At 43.6% G+C, this 26,397-nt stretch overlaps 1 long non-coding RNA gene and 2 pseudogenes across 11 annotated transcripts in view; 1 reads left to right on the top strand and 2 right to left on the bottom strand.

Moving 5' to 3' along the window:
- The window catches only part of LOC309654166, a 33,297-nt gene extending 9,985 nt beyond the window's left edge, over positions 1–23,312 (top strand). For 2 of the 9 annotated variants that reach the window (XR_014259946.1, XR_014259948.1), the window contains 5 exons: positions 11,183–11,459; positions 14,115–14,175; positions 20,132–20,305; positions 20,463–20,509; positions 21,217–23,312. This is a non-coding gene — a long non-coding RNA (uncharacterized lncRNA). Of the gene's footprint in view, positions 1–11,182; positions 11,460–12,988; positions 13,104–13,175; positions 14,176–15,611; positions 15,645–19,998; positions 20,306–20,462; positions 20,510–21,216 lie in introns of those variants that run through there. The other 7 variants (XR_014259949.1, XR_014259950.1, XR_014259951.1 and 4 more) reach the window with 7 other exon arrangements.
- LOC309654167 (uncharacterized protein C2orf78 pseudogene) lies at positions 777–7,683 on the bottom strand (annotated as a pseudogene). The gene is made up of 3 exons: positions 7,599–7,683; positions 3,962–4,711; positions 777–2,689 (listed from the first exon to the last, which is right to left on the bottom strand). The product of its transcript is annotated as an uncharacterized protein C2orf78 pseudogene (transcript).
- On the bottom strand, positions 15,337–19,390 carry LOC309654165 (RING finger protein 11 pseudogene; annotated as a pseudogene). The gene is made up of 2 exons: positions 15,611–19,390; positions 15,337–15,475 (listed from the first exon to the last, which is right to left on the bottom strand). The product of its transcript is annotated as an RING finger protein 11 pseudogene (transcript).
- Positions 23,313–26,397: the final 3,085 nt, after the last annotated feature.

Below are 26,397 nucleotides of genomic sequence, written 5' to 3' on the forward strand. Positions count from 1 at the left end.
GTACTTCCTGTGTATGACGCGGAGCCATAGGATTGCGGGTAGGAGCCAAGTTCTCCATACAGTGAAGACCCCAGTGTGCCTTGGTTATAGTAATATACCTGGCTTCCTTCCTGGTAGGGAAGTGACAGGCGGCTATGCCCCTGATTTGTTCGTGGGCCTCCTGATACAGCAGTTCCCTTGGCTCTGGCCCTGTCGTCAGCTGCCCCTAGGAGGACTCTGAGCCCTAGCCACTTCTCTGGTAGATTTGCCTATTCCCCCACTATAATCACACCTGAATAAGGCAACTCAAACCTTTCAGAGATGTGTCGTGAACCTCTTGTTTTCTGAAATACCTATCTGGTGGTTGTGAGACTTAAGGCCAACCTCCCCGAGAGACTTTGTTTCTATTTCTCCTAGTAAACCTAGACTCATCTCCTGTCACCTTCAACTCTACTCCAATTGTGTTCTTTCAACCCAGACCCCTGACCCTGCTTTTTACTTCTGCCATTTCATCCTCACTCCTGCTTCCTTTCCTAAATCCATACGTCTCTTTTGGCCTTCCTAGCCCTGGGCCAAGTTCCTTCCTCTTTCCTCAGTTTTTACCCCTTTCCTTCATTCTCCCATCCAACTTTCAGGCCTTCCTTTCTCACGCCCCAGTTAGCAGCATCTCAAAATTCGAAAGGTTTATTACTCATCTATTAATTCTATTCCATTTACTTATTTGGTTCTATACCTATCTTACCTATGTATGGAAGAACCGCTGGTAGCCAAGGTGGCAGCAAGAATCCTAGCAGCTGTCACCTGACGTATCCGTAGTAGTCAGCAATTTCCATTTCTTTGTCCCTCTGGGTGAAAAATTGCAGCTTCCCCGAAGAGGTGTATCTGGCAGCATTCTCCCGTTGTTGTTGAGCCCGCCTCTTCATGGCCTCTCGCTCTGGCCTCTGCTCTTGTTCGATGGGCTTTGACATGACTGGCTCAGGCACGTTGGGTTCCCTCCATGGAACTCGTTGCTTGCTGAAGTCTTGGAGTAGAAGTTGGGTTTGGAGCTTGGGTGGGGACTGGCGCTTAGTCACAGCAGGGGGAACAGGCTCGCGCTGGAGAGAAGCGCCAGATGAAGTTTTGTAGGGTGCAGGCCTAGGAGCAGCAGGCTGAGGGACACGAGGCTGGGTATGGTTGGTCCAAGCCGGTTGGGTTGGGTTGGCCACAGTTGGCTGAGCTGGTTTGGCGGGACCTGGCAAAGAGGCAGGAGCTGGCTGGGATGAATTGACTGCAGCAGGTTGAGCTGAGTCAGTAGAACCAGGCTGGGCACGGTAAGCCACAGCAGGCCGATGTGAGGCCAGAGACTGTGGCCTCCGAGGAGCGGGTCGAGCTTGAGGCTTGTCCCAGGCAGAAAAAGGCAGAGGTATCAACTTGACCTTCCCAGGAGGAGGCCGCTCACACTGGGATGGAGATGGACACTCTGTTTCAGCACTGCTGTCTGCTTTCTGGGCTTGGACTTGCGTTTTCTCAGGCCTCTTACCCTCACGTGGGGTATGCCGCCGTGGCTGGATCGCTGGGGGTGGCTGGGGGTCTTTGGGGTTGCTTGAATTTCCCAAGAGCCGACAGGAAGAGAGCCCAGTTTTCGTCTCATTCTTCTTCCCCAGCGCATGAAGAACCTTCACAGACTCCAGCATGCGCACGCCAAGGGAGGTTCGAGGCTTTTGAAAGCTCTCTTGGCGAAGCTCAGTTTGGTGTTCCTTTCGCTTCGTGTTGGGGATTGCTGGCTTGTCTTCTGCCTTGACTTTGTTCCCTGACTGCTTGTTCTCTTCAGCCTTGTTTCTTCCTCTGGTCCTTTTGGTCTTTTCCTGCCCATGGCTCTCAGTTTTGCTGATCTTTCCGGATGCAGCTTTCTGAGGTTTGCCTTGAGAGTGCTTGGCCGTGTTCGCAGGAGCCCTGTCACTGACTGCAGCAGTGCATATAACCGCTTCTCCCCCTAACAGGCACTCTGGATCCTTTGGCTGGATTTTGGCCTTGGGAGCACCACCGATAGGCTCAGAGGCTTTCTGTTTGTTCTTCCTGGGTTGATCAGAGGGAACCTTTACGACACTTGGCTTTTCCTGCACCTGATTCACCTTAATGGCTCTGGTGTCTTCAGCTTTGATCACGTTGGGACCTTGGGATCGATCAAGATCTTTCCAAGAATTAAAGAGCTGGGGAAGGTGAATATCCTCCGCCAGTGTAGTAATGTCTGCAAGACCACTGCTAGGTTCAGTCCCATTTTCAAGTGTCCCTAGGTCCTGACGACTCAGGCTGTTCTCTCCCAGATCAGCATTTTCAGAACCAGGCTGCTCCTCTTGGCTGAGGGGATCGGTGCAGGCCAGCGGCTGGGGAATATCAGGGATTCCTAAAGGGAGTAGTGGAGGATCTTGGTTTTCTATTGGGATCTGGTAGGCCTCCAGAGGCTTTGACAGCTTGGTTTTGATATCCTCCACGTTCTTACTCTCTGTTTGTCCCTGGCTTGGAGCTGGAGGCAGGGCCAGGAGACGCCTGGCACTCTGGACTGGAGCTGTCACTGAAATGTCCCCAAGTTCAGATGGTGGGTTACTCTCAAGTATGTGACTGTTTCTGCTACTGCAGGACTTGGGGAGTTCTTGAGTTTGTGTCACACAAAACGTCTGGCTTGGAGGTTGCAATCCCAGGGAATTTTTCATCACCAGGGAAGTCTCCATCACTACAAAGGGATCAAGGGAGAAGTCAGTCCCTGGTAAATGAGATGCTCCCCCTAAACACCAACACAGCAGTCGTGTACCTTTCAAGGGGTTCAGGGGCAAGATGGGCAAGGCATTTCTACTAACTCTTCTTAAGGATCATGGACAGTGCCCTATGCTACGAGGTAAGCGGTGACTGTTGTAATGCTTAACTGGTGATCATTTCATGTCACTGATCCTTGGCTCTCTTTGTATCTCATAGGACTGTTGTAAGTCCAATACAAAATGAGTCTTCTTTTTAAACAACTGAAATGTTTTACAAAGCCTAGCATTCTCATATAGAGTCCTTTCAATTCTCCCCACTTTCCCGAGAGGCTAAGAACACTTCACACCATGAACTAGGAGAGGGGGTAGAGCCCTTTCTGATGAAATACAGAAACAAAGACAGAGTCTTAGCCTGCTTGCTCTCTGGACAGGATCTCGGACCACAAGGTCTTAAATCCTGGTATAAATGACGGAAGTGAGGACACTTCAACTGGCACTCTCATAACAAGAGTTCTGAGACACCTTCCAAAGAGACTGTAGCAGTAGACGAGGGAAGGGAGTGCTACAGTGTGGTAGTACAGGGGGAATGCTCGGCTACAGCAGTGAAAAATGTGGTACCTATTGGTGTGCTCTCGGGGTTCTTGTACATGTAGCATAGATGACCTTTACAGTGTCCCTGCCACCTTCCCACCTGCATTAGGTGTTCTTTTTGTTTTTTTGTTTTTTTTAATTTACGTTTATTTATTGATTGATTGTTTGAACTTATTTATTCTACGTATTTATTTTTTTGGCTGCACAGGGTCTTCATTGCTGTGCACGGGCTTTCTCTAGTTGCGGCTAGCGGGGTCTACTCTTGGTTGCGCTGTGCGGGCTTCTCTTGTTGCGGAGCATGCGCTCTAGGCGCGTGGGCTTCGGTAGTTGCGGCTCACGGGCTCTAGAATGCAGGCTCAGTCGTTGTGGCACATGGGCTTAGTTGCTCCACGGCATGTGGGATCTTCCCAGACCAGGGCTCGAACCCGTGTCCCCCGCATTGCATTGGCAGGCGGATTCTTAACCACGGCGCCACCAGGGAAGCCCTAGGTGTTCTTATATAGAGTCTAAAAACAGAGGGCACTGAGCGAAGGTAGTGGTTACTAAAGGCTCAGGATCTAAATTCTACCTGTCTCTACACCACTTCCCAGCTGTCGATTTGACCCCATTTGTGAATGCCGACCTCATTCTTCAACTTTCTCTGCCGTTTGTATACTCACCTTGAAAACTTGTTTCTGTGATGCGTTGAGCAGACACAGGGTGGCAGATTGCAGAGGTGGAAGCTGGTGGTCGGATATTTGTGGGCTGAATCTCCTTCAGTCCCATTCCCATTTCTGGTTGCGCAGAGGCCCTACTTCCTGTGTATGACGCGGAGCCATAGGATTGCGGGCAGGAGCCAAGTTCTCCATACAGTGAAGACCCCAGTGTGCCTTGGTTATAGTAATATACCTGGCTTCCTTCCTGGTAGGGAAGTGACAGGCGGCTATGCCCCTGATTTGGAATCTGAGATGGTGCTCCCTGAGCAAGCCTGGCAGAAAGTGATGGATATAGAGGGACCATGTTATTGGCGTCTGAAGTTTTATCATACTGGGCTGCCATAAACATGGAGGAAGCAGCTGCGTGCCGGTCAGTGAGTGCCAGAGTAAAGTCTCCGAGTGAAGAGGAATTCTTTTCAGTGCTTCCTGTGATGTCCCACTCAAGAACACCTGGATAGGAAGGAGCTGAAGTGGAGATCTGGCTGTGGTCAGTAACTCCAGATAACATAGTCGTGCTAGAATGTTGGTAAAGGTAGGCACTACCCATGAGTGTCTGGAAAGGGGTACCGGTAGCCGATGCCGAACTGACGGCAGGGGCAGAGACTCTGGAGAAGTTGCAGACACTTCGTGTTAGGGAAGTTGCATTGCTCACCACAGGAAGAGAATGCTGCAGAGAATTTAGAGTTCCAAGTAGAGATGGATTTTGGAAATTTTCTGTAAGAACAAGAGGGTCATGAAAAACTCAGGGAGGTTGAGAAATTCTCACTACGTTTGAGGAACAGCATTATCTTAAGGTTCTTGCTCTCAGGACACCTCTACTATCGACCCTTCCTGAGAAACCCAAAATCAGACAGTTAATGATGGCTGTAAGGACTGAGCAGTTTTCCACTCTTCTGTATTAACTGCCTGTGCTCCCATCTTGGGCACAGATGGGCAGAAGAGCCAAGTGGTATGGTTCAGAAATTGTTCCCTAGGCTGGAAGCAACCTTCTCCCTGCCCTGTCTTTCCCTTCAGCCTGCACTCGTATTGACTTCTATGCTATTTCCTAGACTGGAAGCATTTTAGAACTAGGAGGCCCTTAGAGAACTTTCTCTTTTTTCAGTCTCATTTCACGAGTAAGGAAACTGAGGCTCAGAGAGGTCGGGTTGACTTGTTCAGGTTCTCTCATCATGTTAGTGTCATTACCAGGTTTCAGAACCTAAGTATCCTGACTTCCTTGCCAGGACTCCACTCTGAGCATGATAGTGCCAGAAAGCAGGAGAAATAGAACTTATAATATAAGCATTTTTTTTGTCCATTAGAAAACAGTACGGCCATTACCATTGTCATCTTCAGTGTCTCCCTTTGCTTGTGCAGTTCCCACGCTATTACCTAGAGTTGACGTATAGCTCAGTCCAACTGGTGAACTGAAAGAGTCATTTTTGCCCTCTTCAAGCCTGGTTTCTCATCCTACCTCAAAATGATTACCCGAAAGTGGATTTCTTAAGTGCTTTTGGAAAGAGAAAAGTTATCTGATTACTTCAGATTACTCATCTATAAAGTGGTTATAACACCACCACCAATAATAATAGCAGTAATAATTAATAGATGAATAAGCTGATCTATTGCGTATGATTTATATGGAGGAAGATACAATAAGTTCTAGAAAGACAAAGAAAAATCATGAAAAACATGTTACGTAACGAAAAAGAAATCCATAGATATTAATGAAAACTGGGGTATGTGGGCAAGTATCAAAGCCTAATGAATTTACTAACAAATGACATTCTGTACCATACATGCAATATTATGAAAGTGAATTTTGCCCACTCTATTTTAGTGAATACTATTAACCAAAAAACACGATGGAGGTGATAGAGGTGAATGAATTCCTAGCCAATGCATACAGACACAGACGATAAATCAGTAAAAAATGCACAACAAGCAACAGAATGCAACAAATGTGAATGTATAGGTAGCCACAACATATATAGACAAGTATTTCAATGAAAACCGGTACAAAGCAGACAGCAAAATAGTAAGTGTAAAAGAGTTTCATTATTGTGCTCATTCATATTTTTACCCAGCAAGTAACAGGTATTAAGCCTAGGAGAAATATATCTTTCCATGAATATAACTCATATAATAAGCAGAAAGGAAGCTTAAAAAGTATCAAGAAGGTTTTTGTATTTATCCTAGAACTTAGAATCATCTTCCACATCCAAGAAGATGACATCCCAAGACCTCAAAAAACCATCATCCCTAGAATCCAATTAAAAAAGATTTTCAAATGTAAGAAAATCCAAAGGACTCCACAACATTGTTTTAGATAAATGTGGATGTTTGTGTTTTCTTTTTTTCTTTTGCCGCGCCGCGTGGCCCTGGCCGTGAAAGCACCGAGTCCTAAGCGCTGGACCGCCAGGGAATTCCCTAAATGGGGAATTAGAGATGTGGGGCTTGACTTTTTCTTTTTCTTCTCCGGTAGCTAAGATCTACAAGCGAACGATGGCTGTTGATCAATGTGCTCTCTGTGTTAGGAAGGAAATAACTGTAAAAATTGAAAAGCAACCTTGCCTTAGAAGCTACATATCACACAAAGGAAATAGTCCTTCTGATTCAATGTAGAAGATATCATTTAAAATGTTTAATTGGTCAAATGTCTACCTAGTTTAAAAATTAGAAAGAATAGAACACTGAAAAGCAGCCCCCTAGATAACCACTTTGGTTTCTGGTTTCTAGGAAGCATCATTTCTAAAACATACTTCTAAAATGTTTCTATTCCAAACTGTCAAGTGCCAGCTGTATTCAGAGAGGCAATAAAAGAAAGAAAACGGAGTATGACTTTTCTGATAGGCTGCCCTTCCTGGTGATCCCCTGTTCTGGCCTTACTTTCCTTCTTAGTCTGTTAATGTAAGGATTTGCTACCATCAGCTTTGTTTTGCCCTGCTCTGAGCAGATTTCCCTCTGTGCTGTTTCTGCTTTAATTTAAAATCTTTGGCTCCCATCAACATTCCATGGCAAACTGCCTCTTTCTTGAGAGCTCCTCTATGCTTTCCCTCTTCATTCTTATATTTTTTTCCCATCTCTTGGTTCCTGTTGGCCTGTGCTAATGAAAACAATCCTAAACTTGCTTACGTTTGACTCTGTGCCTCCCTATATAGCCCAGTACTCTCCATCCTCTCTCCCTATTCTCTCTTTTCAACTAGTCGAAATACTAGTGGAGGGAGACCATTGGAGATGAAACATCTTGGTATATATCGCTAGTTTTCTGTGTCACCTGGCTTTTCTATGTTTCTGTTGAAACACTCTTTTGAGAAGTCTCTGATTTCATTTTCTACATGGGTACCCTTTAAGGCTCAATATTGGAAAAGAAGGGGATCAGAGTGATCAACCCAATGTGGTATCCTAACGTAACAGATAAGGAAAGCAGCAGGCTTTGTGAGGCAGTCAGTGATTTGTCCAAAGTCACACAGACAGTAAACGTCAAAGTCAAAACTGAAATTAGGTCTCCAGACTTGTAGTTCAATACTTTCCCTCATTATTCCACGCTATTTTGAATCTCCTCCTCAATTTAGGGGCAAAAGAAATCGAACGCAAAACTTTCCAAAGTTTCTTTTCTTACCTGACATGGTCAGAGAAGAGGAGACATCAACTGCAGGTACAAGGGATGAGGAGACAACACTAGAGGATGTCTGAGTGGCTGCAGCTGAACGGCGCACGTGTCCAGTACAAAGGTCACTGGTTACTGGTCCAAACGGCTCCACGGAAACCCCAAGACCTCTACCAAGTGGTAGTAGGTTTGATAGGAGAGTGATGTCACAAAGCAGGCAGTTGAAAGGTATGAGCTAGCCAATAGGGAGGTCCGATCCCCAACAGGAGGGCGGGCTTGGGTGAAGAGAGCGTAGGAGAGCTAAAACAACCCCTCAATTTCTGAGCTCTGGGGAGGAAATCCTAGAAGACAGATTTACCTCCCCCAGGCTCTTCCATTAGGGAAATCATTGCAACATTTCTTACAGACGTTCATTAATATAATTAACTAACAGTTACTTATATTCTACAGAGTATTCTATTTTATGTATCATATACTTAGAGCTATATAGATCTTATTTAACTAGTATCCTTAGGAAGGAAAGAGCCATGTAGTTTGAACTATTACAGTTGTAACTTGGTTAAAGAGCAGGGTGAAGTTTGTTGAGTGTACCCTGTGGAGAATGTTGTGGTCCAAGGCTCTTCTCTTTTAGTTTCTTCTCCTTGACTCCTACCTTCCTTGGGCTGGGCTAGGCTGGGGGCCAGGTTGGACTTGCGACTTAACATTTCTCTTCCGCTTTCTTTTTTTTTTTTTTTTTTTTCTTCCATTATGGGCATTGCTTCTAGGACAAGCCTTGATCTTGCATTGGATGTTCCTTCCTGTCAACTTCCAGCAGCAGGAGTCTTCTTTTCAGTGCTTGATGCTTCACGAAATAGACTCTGCCCATTGGCAGCAAATACCAGAGAGCTAGGAGACAGAGCTGGTTGCAGACCTTTCCTCTTCCAGCCTTTGGTTGCAATTGTTTTGCCCATGATTTGCTAGCTCTAGTTCCTTGGGCCACACAGGTATCCTGCCATCCAGCTCTTTTTATATGTGAGAGACATTCTGAACACTGTCCCTCTTTCTTTGCACAGAAGTATATACAGTGTGGCAGTTACCGTAATCTCCTCCCCCTTGCAAACAGCCCCTCTAGAATCTCGGACCTCTAGGACTCTCTGTCTTGCATGCTTGGGTGCAAGGCCAAGCACAATGAAGAGGAGAATAATTAGAGAAAGAGGAGGACATTGGTGGAGAACTGGGAGCAGGTAAGGTGAAAGGGCACAGGAGAAAAGAGATGCATGTAGGTTTTTTGGTTTCTGTGGGAAACAAGTTGACACACTTGGGCCTCATTTTGTATTAACAGAACAGAGAGTTGTAGATATAAGTAGCTAGATCGTGCAGCAACTGCCATGAAGTCTGTACACTGAAGAGAACAGTCTCACATCTAGTTTTCATTTTGTTTTATGTCATATTACCTTATTTATAGCATTCACTGGTATGTTTGTAGAACGCAGATGTTTTCAAATGCTCTGGTGTTGTCTACATGGTTATTTCCTTGTCCTATTTGTAAGGAATCCAACATTGTAAGACATATTGCATGTTTTTCTCTTGACGATTGTTTACCTTGAAGCGTCATGAACTAACTTGAGCTGTTGGATTTTGTGGAGAAACTTTAAAAAGGGTCTGTGAAAAAGGCATTGTGGTGAGTCGCATTATGCACCCGAGCGTAAGGAGCAGATATCTGCCACCAGCCCAGCTTGGCCTGGATTGCCTCTGTGTTAGTTCCCCTGGTTAGTGCTTTTCTCCCTAACCACTCTTGTGACTGTGATAATGTGAGTTAAGGGCTGAGTTGCTAGTGATTTATGTGTGAGGTAGGCTGGTTTGAGGGAGGAAATCTATGGACCTAGTCATTTTCCTTGGTGGTAAGCTTTCAGGGGTGCAAAGATCGATCTTCCTGGGGACTTTTCTGGTACCAGGAAGATATCGCATAGATGGGACCTCCAAAGACACACATTTAATTTTTAGGCCTGTTGTTCCTATTATGGGATGTGAGTTTCTTCACTGATGGGGATGCTGCTTATCTGAGAAGAAACTGTGAAAGGTGGTGTAGTATAGAGGTGTGGCTTAAGCTTTTAAGTTTTCTTCAAGGTTTTTCCCCTAAGCTTCATACTTCAGACGGCCTACTTACATGAGACTAGTATGTGATGTCAGGCTAACAACTTCCTAAATACCTGCAAGCCAGATCAGTGTCTCTTTTCTCTATATTCCCATGGAAATCAAGGGTCCCGCCGAATTTTCCATCGAAACAGTTGATTTGTGCTGTCTCTAGGAATTCTACAGGGCGTACCGTTGCTTCCTAACCGGTGTCATTTGGGAGATCGATCCCCCTCTGTACGTTCAAATGATTAATTTTGAGACTCTGCTCATGTGTGCAGTAAACCCTTTAATTCCCTAAGACCTTCCTTTCCTCCATCTCATACCCCATGAAGCCCGCTTCAGTTTATCTCCTGAATTTCTTTGGAATCTGTCAGCTCTCCCTCAACATCCTAATACTGAACTTGCCTGTCTGTTGCGATTAGGTCCTAACTAGTGTCCATATATCTTGTTTCCCTCCAATCCATTCTTCACACAAGAAAGCTTCAAAGCAAGTTGGAACATTGCTCATAAACATCGCTCACAAACATTGTTTTGAGAATAGAAAACACACTGGTGGCCTTTAAGACTCTGCGTGCTCTAGAATCCTCTCTGCTTCTCTAGCCCCATCTTGTGCCACGTTTGCCCTCACTTTCTATGCTTCAGATACACTGAATTAACCTTAGTTCTCACTCATCTGACAGAAGTCAGTTGAGAAATTATTTTTCACTGTGATTCCTAGCATTAAGGAATTTGATGATCAGGTTTTGTATGAGGACTAAAACTAAACTGGGAAGTGGAAGAATTGCGTTTCAACTGTTTCAGTCAACACGCATGTATTAATGATACCTAAGTATTGAACACCGGGCTAGGTTTCATGAGGGATACAGAAGTTCTGGCCATCTCTGGTTTTGGGTATCCCTTATTTGTTGAGACCTTTGCGTTGTTTGGTTGCCTTTTGTCTGTTTTCCAGATGGGAAAACAGGAACAAGGGAAGTATAGGTTATTACTAGGTGGGGTTGAACAAGTGGAGCAGCAAACTGCAAAGCAGAAAGAAGAGGGACGTACTATAGAGGCATGTGATTTCCATTTTCAAGGCGCCTGCGTCCTGTGCAGGGAGACAGCCTAACATAAAATGTGCCTAACAAAAGATCTATTGACTTCTTACTAAAAATCTCCAGTTCATATAACCCAGGGGTTTATACCTTCTCCTTTAAAAGTTCTATTCCTGGGACTTCCCTGGTGGTCCAGTGGTGAAGACTCTGCGCTTCCAATGCAGCAGGCGTGGGTTCAATCCCTGGTTGGGGAGCTAAGATCCCACATGCTGCGCAGCCAAAGAAATTTTTTTCAAAAGTTATACTCCTGTGTTGTTGAATTTAGTGGTTTAGATTTTGTTTGAATGTTAAGAAGATTTCAGTTTATTTACCAGGAACAAACAAAACATAATGTAAAAATAGTTTCCCAGAAACGATTTCCATCGTTCTCTTCTTCCCTTTCTCCCGCAGACTGGTGTTTCATCTTGACAAGTTCTCTGAAGTTCTCTGTCATTCCATAGGAAAGCGGTGTGGCTTGGAGGTTGCAATCCCAGGGAATTTTTCATCAGCGGGGAAGTCTCCATCACTACAGAGGAATCAAGGTTGAAGTCAGTCCCGGGTAAGTGAGATGCTCCCCCTAAACACCAACACAGCAGTCGTGTACCTTTCAAGGGGTTCAGGGGCAAGATGGGCAAGGCATTTCTACTAACTCTTCTTAAGGATCATGGACAGTGCCCTATGCTACGAGGTAAGCGGTGACTGTTGTAATTCTTACTGGTGATCATTTCATGTCACTGATCCTTGGCTCTCTTTGTATCTCATAGGACTGTTGTAAGTCCAATACAAAATGAGTCTTCTTTTTAAAAAACTGAAATGTTTTACAAAGCCTAGCATTCTCATAGAGAGTCCTTTGAATTCTCCCCACTTTCCCGAGAGGCTAAGAACACTTCACACCATGAACTAGGAGAGGGGGTAGAGCCCTTTCTGATGAAATATAGAAACAAAGACAGAGTCTTAGCCTGCTTGCTCTCTGGACAGGATCTCGGACCACAAGGTCTTAAATCCTGGTATAAATGACGGAAGTGAGGACAGTTCAACTGGCACTCTCATAACAAGAGTTCTGAAACACCTTCCAAAGAGACTGTAGCAGTAGACGAGGGAAGGGAGTGCTACAGTGTGGTAGTACAGGGGGAATGCTCGGCTACAGCAGTGAAAAATGTGGTACCTATTGGTGTGCTCTCGGGGTTCTTGTACATGTAGCATAGATGACCTTTACAGTGTCCCTCCCACCTTCCCACCTGCATTAGGTGTTCTGTTTTTTTGTTTGTTTTTTTTTTTTAATTTACGTTCATTGATTGATTGATTGATTGAACTTATTTATTCTACGTATTTGTTTTTTTGGCTGCACTGGGTCCTCATTGCTGTGCACGGGCTTTCTCTAGTTGCGGCTAGCGGGGTCTACTCTTGGTTGCGGTGTGCGGGCTTCTCATCGCGGTGGCCTCTCTTGTTGCGGAGCATGGGCTGTAGGCGCGTGGGCTTCGGTAGTTGCGGCTCACGGGCTCTGGAATGCAGGCTCAGTCGTTGTGGCACATGCGCTTAGTTGCTGCACGGCATGTGGGATCTTCGCAGACCGGGGCTCGAAGCCGTGTCCCCTGCATTGGCAGGCGCCACCAGGGAAGCCCTAGCTGTTCTTATATAGAGTCTAAAAACAGAGAGCACTGAGAGAAGGTAGTGGTTATTAAAGGCTCAGCATCTAAATTCTACCTGTCTCTACACCCCTTCCCAGCTGTCGATTTGACCCCGTTTGTGAATGCCGACCTCATTCTTCAACTTTCTCTGCCGTTTGTATACTAACCTTGAAAACTTGTTTCTGTGATGCGTTGAGCAGACACAGGGTGGCAGATTGCAGAGGTGGAAGCTGGTGGTCGGATATTTGCGGGCTGAATCTCCTTCAGTCCCATTCCCATTTCTGGTTGCGCAGAGGCCCTACTTCCTGTGTATGACGCGGAGCCATAGGATTGCGGGCAGGAGCCAAGTTCTCCATACAGTGAAGACCCCAGTGTGCCTTGGTTATAGTAATATACCTGGCTTCCTTCCTGGTAGGGAAGTGACAGGCGGCTATGCTCCTGATTTGGAATCTGAGATGGTGTTACCTAAGCAAGCCTGGCAGTAAGTGATGGATATAGAGGGACCATGTTATTGGCATCTGAAGTTTTATCATACTGGGCTGCCATAAACATGGAGGAAGCAGCTGGGTGCCGGTCAGTGAGTGCCAGAGTAAAGTCTCCGAGTGAAGAGGAATTCTTTTCAGTGCTTCCTGTGATGTCCCACTCAAGAACAGCTAGATAGGAAGGAGCTGAAGTGGAGATCTGGCTGTGGTCAGTAACTCCAGGTAACATAGTCGTGCTAGAATGTTGGTAAAGGTAGGCACTACCCATGAGTGTCTGGAAAGAGGTACCGGTAGCCGATGCCGAACTGACGGCAGGAGCAGGGACTCTGGAGAAGTTGCAGACGCTTCGTGTTAGGGAAGTTGCATTGCTACAACAGATTTTTAAGCAACAGAGCAATCCAGCCAAGTTTATATTTTAGAGAGAGAACATCTTCCATATGGAGGATCAGTTGAAATAGAAGAGATTGTTAGAATTGTAGGGTGGTAGTAATCCAGGCAGGAGATGACGAATGCCAGACACCACCTAGTCACAGACATAGCTTTTGCAGCGATCAGCTACATGTTGTTGTTTTTTATTTACTCTCTCATATAATTTTTTTTAAGTCCTGGACCACAAAATACTGTGGCATAGTTGGAAAAATCTGAGACTCGATTCTAGTCTTTTTTCTGTTTGCCTGCTGTGCAGCTTGGGCTTACGTCTCGAGCCTTACTTTTTCATTGTGAAATAAGAACAGTGCTACTTAACCCGAGAACTCCACAGGCACATAAACCCGTGGCGTGTGAGGAGCAGTGAAGGAGAGAAGGAATGGAAGTGCTTTGGGGGACCCCAAGAGCCCTTCAGAAACCGTTTGTTCTTTTTATTATTGAGCATTAAAAGTGAAGGCATTCCATTTGTTTCACTCAGAAACAAATTCTGTTCTTCTGATAGCCTGTTTTTTTTTTCCACTCCCTTTTTCTGTAGTCAGATCAGTTCCTGATGGGCATTCTCCAGTCCACACTATTGCATCTGATTGGAGGCTATGCAAAATTTCCCAGAGACAATGAATTTTGACTGTATAGTAGTTAATTCTTTATAGTATGTTCCTGCAAAAACACTCTTTTCTTCAGAGTTTTTCCTTTTCAGGATAGTGGTAGTGTTGTGGTAACTAATAAAGGCTACTCTTGAGAAAATTGTCTAACTTGTTTTTAGTGTATCTACTTCGCTTACTTAATTCCATATTCCCTGTTTTCTAGACAGACTTCTTGGTGTCCACTGTACCCATGGTTTCAACAGGACTGGCTACCTCATGTGCAGGTGAGTTGCCAACCCCAAGAGGCAGAGCATGTTTAAATTGTTCTGTTTACAATAGTAATGTAAGCTAATGTAAGCTGAATGCAAAAAATGCAGTCAGAGAAGTGTATGAAGTGGAAGGCAATTTTGCCCCCTACTCAGATGTTACCACCAGTAATAATTTAGCACATATTTTTTCAGACGTAAAAAATGCAGATATAAGCATATACAATGGTCCCTTGGTATCTGCAGGGGGATTGGTTTTAGGACTCCCCATGGATCCGAAAATCCTCGGATGCTCAAGTCCCGTATGTAAAATGGTGTAGTACAGTCGGGCTTCCATATCTGCAGGTTATGGAACCGTTGGATATACAGAACTGACTGTACATGTGATTTAATGGTATAGTGTTTTAGACATTCTGGTTTATAATTTAATATATGGAGGACATCTTCCTCTGACAATATTTGGAGACCTCATTCTTATTTATTTATTATTCTTTTTTTTCCTCCAAATTTGCTTTATGTAGTTGGATATAAATAAATGAGCACAAACTTAAGCAAGATACATGTAACAATTTAATAGAACCTGATACTCTAATTCTTTCAGTGTTTCTCCAACTCATCATGGGGCTCGTAAGAAAAGTAACCAACATGGATACTACTACAGTTGAATGTCAAATCTTTAAGTGCTTATGACATACTAAATCCTTGTATAATGCACTTATGAAGAACCCTTCAAGGGACTTGTGTTTTGTATGTAGCAAAAAGTGTTAAGAGTCAAATATTCAACTCAATATAAAATAATAAGAAACACTTCTGATTTGTTAGGTTGAGATTGCTTCTCCTTTTACTAATGAATGATTTTTTTAGCTGTAATATCACTGAGCTGAACAAATATGTCACCTTGGAGTACATAAGGAAAAATAAACACATGCTAAATGGGTAAAACATTACAACTACATCTTTACTAGACCATCTCTACTAACGCTTCAGAAGCTTAGAGATTCAGAGTGTTCTTACGTTATGTGCAAGAAAAATAGAAAGAGAGAAATTCCTTCTTTTTTGAGATCACAGCTGTGAAGTCGTGATTATACAGATTCTTCATTTGTGTGCGAAACATGAAACACATTTCTCTAAATTCTCCCTGCTTAGAATTGTCAGTCAACTAGCAGGACTTTCCTTCCAAGAAACAGAGACTGAGATGTGTTTTATATAACTTCAATAACCTCAGCACTACCGTAAGAAGACATGCAGTATCCTTTTGCTGTGCTTCAAGACAACAGGGAAGGAGGTCACAGGAAAGAATAAATCAAAATTGTTACAACTGAGAAACTTTTCTCAGTTTAACCATGGTGCCACTTTCATTTTTACATAAGCATGGTGGCATAAGTCAAGCTCCATACATCAGAATTCTTAATATTTAAAATTTACCTTGACTTTTAATTATCACCATGTTAACCACCAAAATAATTTGACGAAACTCATAAGAAAGGGTAATGTTAAACCCCACTTTACTAGAGTTAGTTTCTGGACACATTAGCTCATTTTTTTTATAGAAGAGGGACAGTGAATCTCAGTTTGCCTACAAGCTAGGAGATCACTTTGAATTCTGCATTTCTTAACTGCAAACAGATACAGCACTTGTAACAGGTTATAACTGGTTTTCAGCTGGTTTTCAAGCACAGAGCCAGCCCCAACAGTAATAGTACACTATTTAAAAAGACCTAAGGCAATGAATTCCATTTCCAGTGGAAAGAAAGAATCGTATGGTCTTGGACAAACAATTCTGATGGTTCACTTAACAGTCACTTAGTAGTTCTTCCTTGCTCATAGAACTTTATGACTTTTTTGAGGAGTGAAGCATTCAGCTTGAGTGGATAAATCCTTGTTAGGCTAAGACAATCATTATCATATCCCTCTTTGCCATGAATTGTCTTATGAATGGTCATATCAGTCTGTTTTGGCAAATGAGTAATTAAGGGAAGGCTGTTATTGTGCTTATGAGAATGATATTTTTCTCTGACAAAAGATAAATAGGCATTAGGAAAATGACCATTTGGGCTCTTTTTCTGCTTCCTCCTTGTTTTGTGAGAATATGATATTTGGTTTTACAGCAGCCATCTTGTGACCCTGAGATGATCATATGCCAATAATGACAAATGGTAGATTAGAAAGAACCAGCAAAGACAGAAAACAGCAACATCAGTAGTAACAACAATCACAGCAAAAGAACAATGGGACCTTAACTTGTAGAGTTCCTATAAAGTAAAAAATAAGTGCTCTATGTTTATTCTAAAACAAAAAAAGAACTATGCAAACCAGCTTAAAACTCCTTTTTTTGTGCCAGTGTTCTAAAATGTGGCTTTTAATAAAACCTTGACCCAAATGCCAGCAACTTCAGAAAAGAATTTGGGTAGGGGGAAGAAGAAAGTTATCTCACTTAGGAAAAACAACCACTATCTTTATCCTAATCTTTGACACACAATTGAAACATATATAGCTGCTGTAACACTTTACACAATTCCTATGTACTGGAGGAATAACAAGATCTAAATAACAATTATATTTTTCAACACGGGGTGAAGGCTTTACATAAAAATACCATCCTACTTTTTCCCCCTAAATTTCTAAAATATCACGTGCTTTTCCCCAACATCTGCAGCCGTTCAGGAATTTTTAGGAAACTTTCATGCATGATCTTAATTCCTAATCCCTGGCTCTTTGGGCTCAACGACAAAAGATCAAAACCACCAAAAATGATGGTTCACTTGAAGTCAGGTGAGAGACACTGGCTCAGTTAGTCTCGTAGGACAAAAGCAGTGCTGCATCAACTGTCTCCATGCAGGAGGGGCACGTGAAGGATCTCATCAGCCAGTCATCTGTACAGCCCAGGTGATCTGCATACACAGCAGAAATCAAATTGGGTTCTCATAAACAAAGTGCATCATACAGATCACACACTCCCCGATCTGTTTTTTAAATATTTGTTTTATTTTATTTATTCATTTATTTGGTTGCGCCGGGTCTTAATTGCAGTCGGTGGGCTCCTTAGTTGTGGCATGCAAACTCTTAGTTGCGGCATGGATGTGGGATCTAGTTCCCTGACCAGGGAACGAACCCGGGCCCCCTGCATTGGGAGTGTGGAGTCTTTAGCCGCTGCACCACCAGGGAAGTCCCCCGGATCCTTTTTTCTGATCCGTTTCTTCCAGGGTCATAAACTCCTTCAGGCTGATGCTGTATGAGGCCTATTCTTTGAGCTATCCTAATTTGCTCCTCTCAGCTGAGGTGCTAGGCGAGTCTGACTAGGTGTTGGATGAGAGACCAAAACTGGAACTTGATCCAGATATGGCAGCAGCAGCTCCTGATCCAGCTCCGTCCCCTTGCCAAAGCTAGCCCAGTCGGACTGAGACTTGTGAGGCAGGGAGATGTCATCCGAAGTGGGGGACTTAAGGCAGTTCCCCATCTTCCGGGACTTGAGTGTGTGATCTGTGTGCTGTTTTGACAGTCTCCCAACCTCATTCTTTTTTTTTTTTTTTTTTTTTTTTAATTAATTAGTTTATTTATTTATTTATTTTTGAATTTTTAAAATTTATTTATTTTTTATACAGCAGGTTCTTATTAGTTATCTGTTTTATACATATTAGTGTATATATGTCAATCCCAATCTCCCAATTCATCTCACCACCACCGGCCCCCGCCCTGCCCCGCTTTCCCCCCTTGATGTCCATACGTTTGTTCTCTACATCTGTGTCTCTATTTCTGCCTTGCAAACCGGTTCTTCTGTACCACTTTTCTAGATTCCACATATATGCATTAATATATAATATTTGTTTTTCTCTTTCTGACTTACTTCACTCTGTATGACAGTCTCTAGGTCCATCCACGTCTCTACAAATGACCCAAGTTCGTTCTTTTTTATCGCTGAGTAATATTCCATTGTATATGCGTACCACATCTTCTTTGTCCGTGCATCTGTCGATGGGCGTTTAGGTTGCTTCCGTGACCTAGCTATTGCGAATAGTGCTGCAGTGAACATTGGGGTGCATATGTCTTTTTGAATTATGGTTTTCTCTGGGTATATGCCCAGTAGTGGGATTGCTGGGTCATATGGTAATTCTATTTTTAGTTTTTAAGGAACCTGCATACTGTTCTCCATAGTGGCTGTATCAGTTTACATTCCCACCAGCAGTGCAAGAGGGTTCCCTTTCCTCACATCCTCTCCAGCATTTGCTGTTTGTAGATTCTCTGATGATGCCCATTCTAAGCGGTGTGAGGTGATACCTCATTGTAGTTTTGATTTGCATTTCTTTAATAATTAGTGATGTTGAGCAGCTTTTCGTGTGCCTCTTGGCCATCTGTATGTCTTCTTTGGAGAAATGTCTATTTAGGTCTTCTGCCCATTTTTTGATTGGGTTGTTTGTGTTTTTAATAGTGAGCTGCATGACCTATTTATATATTTTGGAGATTAATCCTTTGTCTGTTGATTGGTTTATTTATTATTTTTTTAAGGCTGCATTGTTCCTTTGCTTACTGATGAACATGTACAAGTCAGAAGTTTTTGATATTATAAAACGTCAAAGTAATGAACATTCCTGTGTGAACATCTTTGAATATATATGCTTTGTCTCAGTTAACTTCACTCAGAATGGGACTTCTGCATCAAGGAGTTTATGCCCTTATGCTTTTTGTGGGTGTTGCTACACTGTACCAATGTATGCTTGTTCGTGCAGGAAATACTTATTGAGCATCTGTTATGTTTAAGCACTGTGCTGGGTGCTAGCAAAAAGACTTGAGAAATTTTGTGAGTGAGGAGACTTGACCTGCCCTTTGTGAATTCTAGCAGTCCAGAGAGGGAATAGATATTCAAGTATCACACTCTGCATGTAGAATTACAACTCTGACAAGTGCCAAGGAGAGGGACATGGTACCATGAGAGCATATTTTAGGGAGGATTTGATCTCATCATGGAGATTAGAGAAGGTTTAGGGATGTTTCAGCTGATATCTGAAGGATGAGTAGGTATTAACCCGATAGGGACGTTGGGGAGAGATTTCTGAGCATAAGGAATAGCAAAAGACCCTATAAGAGGAAAGCATATGCTGTGTTGGAGGAACTGGCCAGGAAGGTGGGGCCGTTGGGGGAGCATGTCATTATAATGGAGCTGCAAGTGTGGGTAGGAGCTCGATCGTGCAGGCTTATGTTTAAGGTTTCAGACTTGAAGAGTAATAGAAAACCATTGAACTTTTTTTTGTTGAAGGTGAGTGTGTGGAACATACCCAGTTGCATTTTCAACCTATCGTCTTGCTACCGAGTGGAGAATACACTGCAGGGAGAAAGAGTGGAAGCGAGGAAACAAGTTAGGAGACTTGTGTAGAAATTGGGCATAATGGTGGCTTGGACCAGGGTATGGTGGTCATTTTGGTGGAAAGATGTGGACAGATTCTAGAGGTATGTAGGCAGTATCATTGTCAGCACTGGTGGTGGGTTGAGGATGAGGGTGAGGGAGAAATAGCTGTCAGTGATGGTGATGCCTAAGTTTCTGGCTCCTATGGTTGGTTAGATGGGGTTTTTTTAGATATGATGTTAATATTTGTCCTAATTTGTCTTTTGTTATTTGTTGGTTCTTGATGAATACTCTGTCATATTAAGTCTCCTGTTTTTAGTGTACAAAGCATTTTGACCGAAACTGACCCGTTGTATGTTATCAGATAACTTTTTAACATCTGCCAGTTTGGTCCTGTATTTTATTCTCTTTCATTTATTAATTAAATTGTTGTATTAATGTAAATAACTATATTAATAGATTTTCTAAAGTTGCGTTATCCTTGCATCCTTGGTCCTTGGAATAAAGCCTTTTTTTTTTTTTTGGCTGTGTTGGGTCTTTGTTTCTATGCGAGCGCTTTCCCTAGTTGCGGCAAGCGGGGGCCACTGTTCATCGCGGTGGGCGGGCCTCTCACTATCGCGGCCTCTCTTGTTGCAGAGCACAGGCTCCAGACGCGCAGGCTCAGTAGTTGTGGCTCACGGACCCAGTCGCTCCGGGGCATGTGCGATCTTCCCAGACCAGAGCTCGAATCCGTGTCCCGTGCATTGGCAGGCAGATTCTCAACACTGCGCCACCAGGGAAACTCCGGAATAAAGCCTTTTTGTAGTCATGGTATATATCATTCTTTAATAATTATTGATTAGATATGCTGATATTTTCTTAGGATTTTTCTATCTATATTTGTAAAGCACAATTGGACCCTTTTTTGTAAAAACTTGATTTTCTTTCCTTTTTATTTACAAATGACTCGAATTTTGTTGTTTTGTAGATATTTGATTGATGTAGAAGGCATGTGGCCAGATGATGCAATTGAATGTAAGTATAAGGGTTGTCACTACTTTTCCCTTGTTATAAAATTTGAAGGGAGAAATGTAAGGGAATTTCTCAAATTTTGGAAAAATAGAAAAGTCTGTAATTCATTTGTTCTGATATACGATAACCTTTTACCAAAAGTTTATAAAGGGATGTATCTGGAAATAGCAAGATATAATAGCCTGAATAATTAGTCAGTGGATTTCAGCATTTTTTTTCTTTTTTAAATTTATTTAATTAATTAATTTACTTTTGATATTATATCCACTGCCCCACCAAGGAAGTCCCTTTTTCTTCCTTCCTTCCTTCCTTCCTCCCTTCCTTCCTTCCTTCCTTTAAAGCTCCAAGTCATTTAAAATACATGACTTCTCACTAAAAATCTCCAGTTCATGTAACCAAGGGGTTTATAACTTCTCCTTTAAAAGTTATATTCCTGGGACTTCCCTGGTCGTCCAGTGGTGAAGACTCTGCGCTTCCAATGCAGCAGGCCTGGGTTCAGTCCCTAGTTGGGGAGCTAAGATCCCACGTGCTACGCAGCCAAAGAAATTTTTTTTAAAAGTTATATTCCTGTATTATTGAATTTAGTGGTTTAGTTTTTTTTTTAATGTTTAGAAGATTTCAGTTTCTTTACCAGGAACAAACAAAACGTAATGTAAAACTAGTTTTCCAGAAACGATTTCCATCATTCTCTTCTTCCCTTTCTCCTGCAGACTGGTGTTTTATCTTTACAAGTTCTCCATCATTCCATAAGAAAGCTGCTCGTCTTCTGGTTTCATAAGAGATGGTGAACAGTGGTAAAATATCGAGTTGACCGAAATTTCTAGAGTACACTTCAGGGAGCGAATGATGGGGTGGAATGTTGGGGCAGAGTGAGAGATACAGATTCTGGTGAGACTGAGAGTCATGCACAAAAATTACTGGGCTGTGGTGAAGGGAGAACAAAACTAAATCAGGTTCCTGCTGGTGGACAGGAAGCCAAAATGAAGAAGAATGGTGCGTAGCTGGGCAGTGTAATTAGGCCCCTAAGTGCTGTGTCTTCTGATAGTAATTATGAACAGAAACCAAATAATAGTTACTAATAACATGGAGGTGACCAATCCTTGAGAGCTGAGGCAGAGAGAAGGAAAGATGGCATTATGCCTTGTCTCTGGTTCCTTGAGTTTCCCAGGCTGGTTTGTGACCAATCTTGGGTGAAATCATAACTAAGTCATTTCTGCTAAGGTGATCAGCTTTCGTGGGGTCCTTTCTCTGCACTCTGTCCAATGATAAAGCCCACTGGTTTATGCCTCCTGGAAAACAGTTATTCCAAAGCAGTATAAGTGAAGCATTGATGAAACAGCCATGAAGAACATGTTTCCACATGGCCTCGCACCACCTTTTCAAAGTGCTGTAAAACTTTTTTCACCCAAAAATCAGTAACAGAAAAGGATTGGGATCAAATCCCGTACAGAGGTAGTGTAAGAAAAAAGAGAATAAGGAGCAGAATAGCATGTCTTCAGACAATAAAATCAAGTTGGAAAAGACAGGTCCACAAAACAGATCAAAACTGTAACCTATTATTTCAAAGTAGGCTAAAAGACGTTAGGAAAAACAATGCGAAAGATGAAAGAACATGGATCGAGGAGGGAATGGGAAGTTATTGTTTAGTGGCTATAGAGTCTCTGTTTGGGATGGTGAAAAAGTTCTGGAAATGGTAAATGCTGATAAATGCCACCTATGGGTGTTTGGTTTTAGTTGATCTTCTTCCATGAAAGGGTCTGGAGAGATTCAGAAACTATGCTGCTGCCTCCATCTTTCTGATGTCCTGCTCAATCTTTTGACATAATTATTTTGAATTTGCACAGTGGTGATGGTTGCACAGCATTGTGAATGTATTTAATGTCACTGAATTGTATACTTGAAAATGGTTGAAATAATAAATTTTGTTTTATGTATATTTTACCATAATAAAAAAAAGATGAAAGAACAGCATAAACCAGAATTAGGTAAGATGATAGAACTCAAGACAGAATTCAAAATAAAAGAAAAAAGTTTCAGAAGTGAGGACTAAATTTAAAATAATACAAGAGTGGGGACTTCCCTGGTTGTCCAGTGGTTAAGAATCCACCTTGCAATGCAGGGGATGCAGGTTCGGTCCCTGGTTGGGGAACTGAGATCCCACATGCTGCAGGGCAACTAAGCCCGCACGCCGCAACTACTGAGCCCACGTGCTCTGGAGCCCACGCGCCACAACTGGAGAGCCCACGAGCCGCAAGGAAGAGCCCACGCACTGCAACAAAGAGCCCACGTGCTGCAACTAATACCCGACACCTCCAAAAATAAATAAGTTAATTAATTAAATAAATTAAATAAAATAATACGAGTGAATGAACATAATGGATAATGCCTTAAGAGAAACAAACAAGAAGAGGAAAAAATTTTTTTAAATCTAAAAGAAGATAAAAAGAATTTTAGAGAAATGGCAAACATAACAGATAGGCAAAAAAGAGTCAGGACAGCTCTGAAAAGAGTAAATACGTATAAGGGGCTTTCCTGGTGGTGCAGTGGTTAAGAACCCTCCTGCCAATGCAGGGGATATGGGTTCGATCCCTGGCCCAGGAAGATCCCACATGCCGTGGAGAAGCTAAGCCCGTGAGACACAACTACTGAGCCTGTGTGCCACAACTACTGAAGCCCACGCGCCTAGAGCCCGTGCTCGGCAACACGAGGAGCCACCGCAATGAGAAGCCCGCTTGCCGCAACTAGAGAAAGCCTGCGCACAGCAACAAAGACCCAAAGCAGCCAAAAATAAATAAATAAATACATTTATATATATATATATATATATATATATATATATATATATATATATATATATATATGTATGTATAAGAATCTGTTATACCATAAAAGTGACATTTCAAATCAGTGGGACAGATTAGTCAGTAAATTGTGATACATAAATGTTGGGGTATAAATATTTCTCTGGAAGGATCCACAGCACGGCCAAAGCAGATGTCTCTGAGGAGGGAAATGTGTGGCTGGGGAACGTGGGGAAAAGGGTCACTTTTCATTGAATACCCTTGTGTACCTTTTCTAGTGTTCTGTCATGTGAATCTATTACCTGTGAAGTTTGCCTGAGTTCAAACCCCAGTTCCCCCAATTGCTAGCTCTTAATCTTGGGCAAACTCTTCACACTCTCCAAGCCTCTTTATCTGTGAAGTAAGGTCAGTAACTTAGCCTGGTGCTGCCTGGCACAGAATAAACTCTCAAAAAATGGACATTATTAGTGAAAAAAGCCCAAATGCCCATCAGTGGATGAATGGATTTTTAAAATGTGGTGTATATGTGAAATATTATACAGCCATAAAAAGGAATGAAGTACTAACACATGCTACAACATGGACGAACTTGAAAACATTATGCTAAGTGAAAGAAGCCAGAGACAGCGGTCACATTTGTATTATTTCATGAAATGTCCAGAAAAGGCAAAAACCATAGCGACAGAAAGCAAATTAATGGTTGCCAGGACTGAAGGAAGAGGGGATGAAGAGTGCCTGCTGATGCTTAAGGGGGCTTCTTTTTGGGGTGATGAAAACGTGATGGGTTAGATGCCGGTGATGGTTGCATAGGCTTGTGGATGTACTAAATGACACTGAATTTGCAGTTTCAGAAGGTGAATTTTATGGCATGTGAATGACATCTCAAAAAAATAATTTTGAAAATGAAAATTGCCCGTTTTCCCATAGTCACTATCCACTGTCTCCATCTCTCCCTTCTCCCCACTGCATTCCTTTTCACGCCCACCCCTGCCGCTCTCTCCCATCGTCACTCCCTCGAGCTGCCCCACGAGGCCTCCCAGGGAGCCTCTGAACCCCTGGGCGCCTGCGTCCTGTGGCTGTTGGAGCTGCTGCCCAGTGCGCGTGCCCCCACCACTCTCACCCGTGAGAGTGGACGCTTCCGTCGGATTTTTTCTCATGCGTTTCAGTTGATGGTGATGTTTACAAAAGGCGGCACGTGCCCTGCTCAATGGAGGAAGCCCCTCAAGTTAATATTTAGGTGCGTGCAGAAGTTTGATCTCGTCCACCAGTAACCTCAGGATGCTGTGCTCTGAAAGCCAGGTTGGCCGCCTACGGGCATCTGCAAATACAGAGGACTTCAGAGGCATTTGGGCCTCAAGTTGAGTCCTTGTACCTCCACATGGGATGTGACCTCAGCCCTTTGCTGCACCTCTGTAAGTGAAGTGGCACAGGAATACCGGCCTTGCCCGTCGTTGCCAAGGTTAACTGAATAGTGCATTCGCTCCCCTCGTGCTTAGGTGTTGAGTACATCGTGATTTACATACCAGGCCCTATTCGTGGGCCTCCTGATGCAGCAGTTCCCTTGGCTCTGCCCCTGTCGTCAGCTGCCCCTAGGATAACTCTGAGCCCTAGCCACTTCTCTGGTAGATTTCCCTATTCCCCCACTATAATCACACCTGAATAGGGCAACTCAAACCTTTCAGAGATGTGTCGTGAACCTCTTGTTTTCTGAAATACCTATCTGGTGGTTGTGAGACTTAAGGCCAACCTCCCCGAGAGACTTTGTTTCTATTTCTCCTAGTAAACCTAGACTCATCTCCTGTCACCTTCAACTCTACTCCAATTGTGTTCTTTCAACCCAGACCTCTGACCCTGCTTTTTACTTCTGCCATTTCATCCTCACTCCTGCTTCCTTTCCTAAATCCATACATCTCTTTTGGCCTTCCTAGACCTGGGCCAAGTTCCTTCCTCTTTCCTCAGTTTTTACCCCTTTCCTTCATTCTCCCATCCAACTTTCAGGCCTTCCTTTCTCACGCCCCAGTTAGCAGCATCTCAAAATTCGAAAGGTTTATTACTCATCTATTAATGGTATTCCATTCACTTATTCAGTTCTATACCTATCTTACCTATGTATGGAAGAACCGCTGGTAGCCAAAGTGGCACCAAGAATCCTAGCAGCTGTCACCTGACGTATCCGTAGTAGTCAGCAATTTCCATTTCTTTGTCCCTCTCAGTGAAAAATTGCAGCTTCCCCGAAGAGGTGTATCTGGCAGCATTCTCCCGTTGTTGAGCCCGCCTCTTCATGGCCTCTCGCTCTGGCCTCTGCTCTTGTTCGATGGGCTTTGACATGACTGGCTCAGGCACATTGGGTTCCCTCCATGGAATTCGTTGCTTGCTGAAGTCTTGGCATAGAAGTTGGGTTTGGAGCTTGGGTGGGGACTGGCGCTTAGTCACAGCAGGGGGAACAGGCTCGCGCTGGAGAGAAGCGCCAGATGAAGTTTTGTAGGGTGCAGGCCTAGGAGCAGCAGACTGAGGGGACACTAGGCTGGGTATGGTTGGTCCAAGCCGGTTGAGTTGGGTTGGTCACAGTTGGCTGAGCTGGTTTGGCAGGACCTGGCAGAGAGGCAGGAGCTGGCTGGGATGAATTGACTGCAGCAGGTTGAGCTGAGTCAGTAGAACCAGGCTGGGCACGGTAAGCCACAGCAGGCCGATGTGAGGCCAGAGACTGTGGCCTCTGAGGAGCGGGTCGAGCTTGAGGCTTGTCCCAGGCAGAAAAAGGCAGAGGTATCAACTTGACCGTCTCAGGAGGAGGCAGCTCATACTGGAATGGAGATGGACACTCTGTTTCAGCACTGCTGTCTGGTTTCTGGGCTTCGACTTGAGTTTTCTCAGCACTCTTACCCTCACGTGGGGTATGCCGCCATGGCTGGATAGCTGGGGGTGGCTGGGGGTCTTTGGGGTTGCTTGAATTTCCCAAGACCCGACAGGAAGAGAGCCCAGTTTTCTTATCATCCTTCTTCCCCAGCGCATGAAGAACCTTCACAGACTCCAGCATGCGCACGCCAAGGGAGGTTCGAGGCTTTTGAAAGCTCAGTTTGGTGTTTCTTTCGC

Source organism: Balaenoptera physalus, assembly GCF_965194825.1.
Source record: "Balaenoptera physalus genome assembly, contig: HAP1_SCAFFOLD_2129, whole genome shotgun sequence".
NCBI lineage: Eukaryota > Metazoa > Chordata > Mammalia > Artiodactyla > Balaenopteridae > Balaenoptera > Balaenoptera physalus.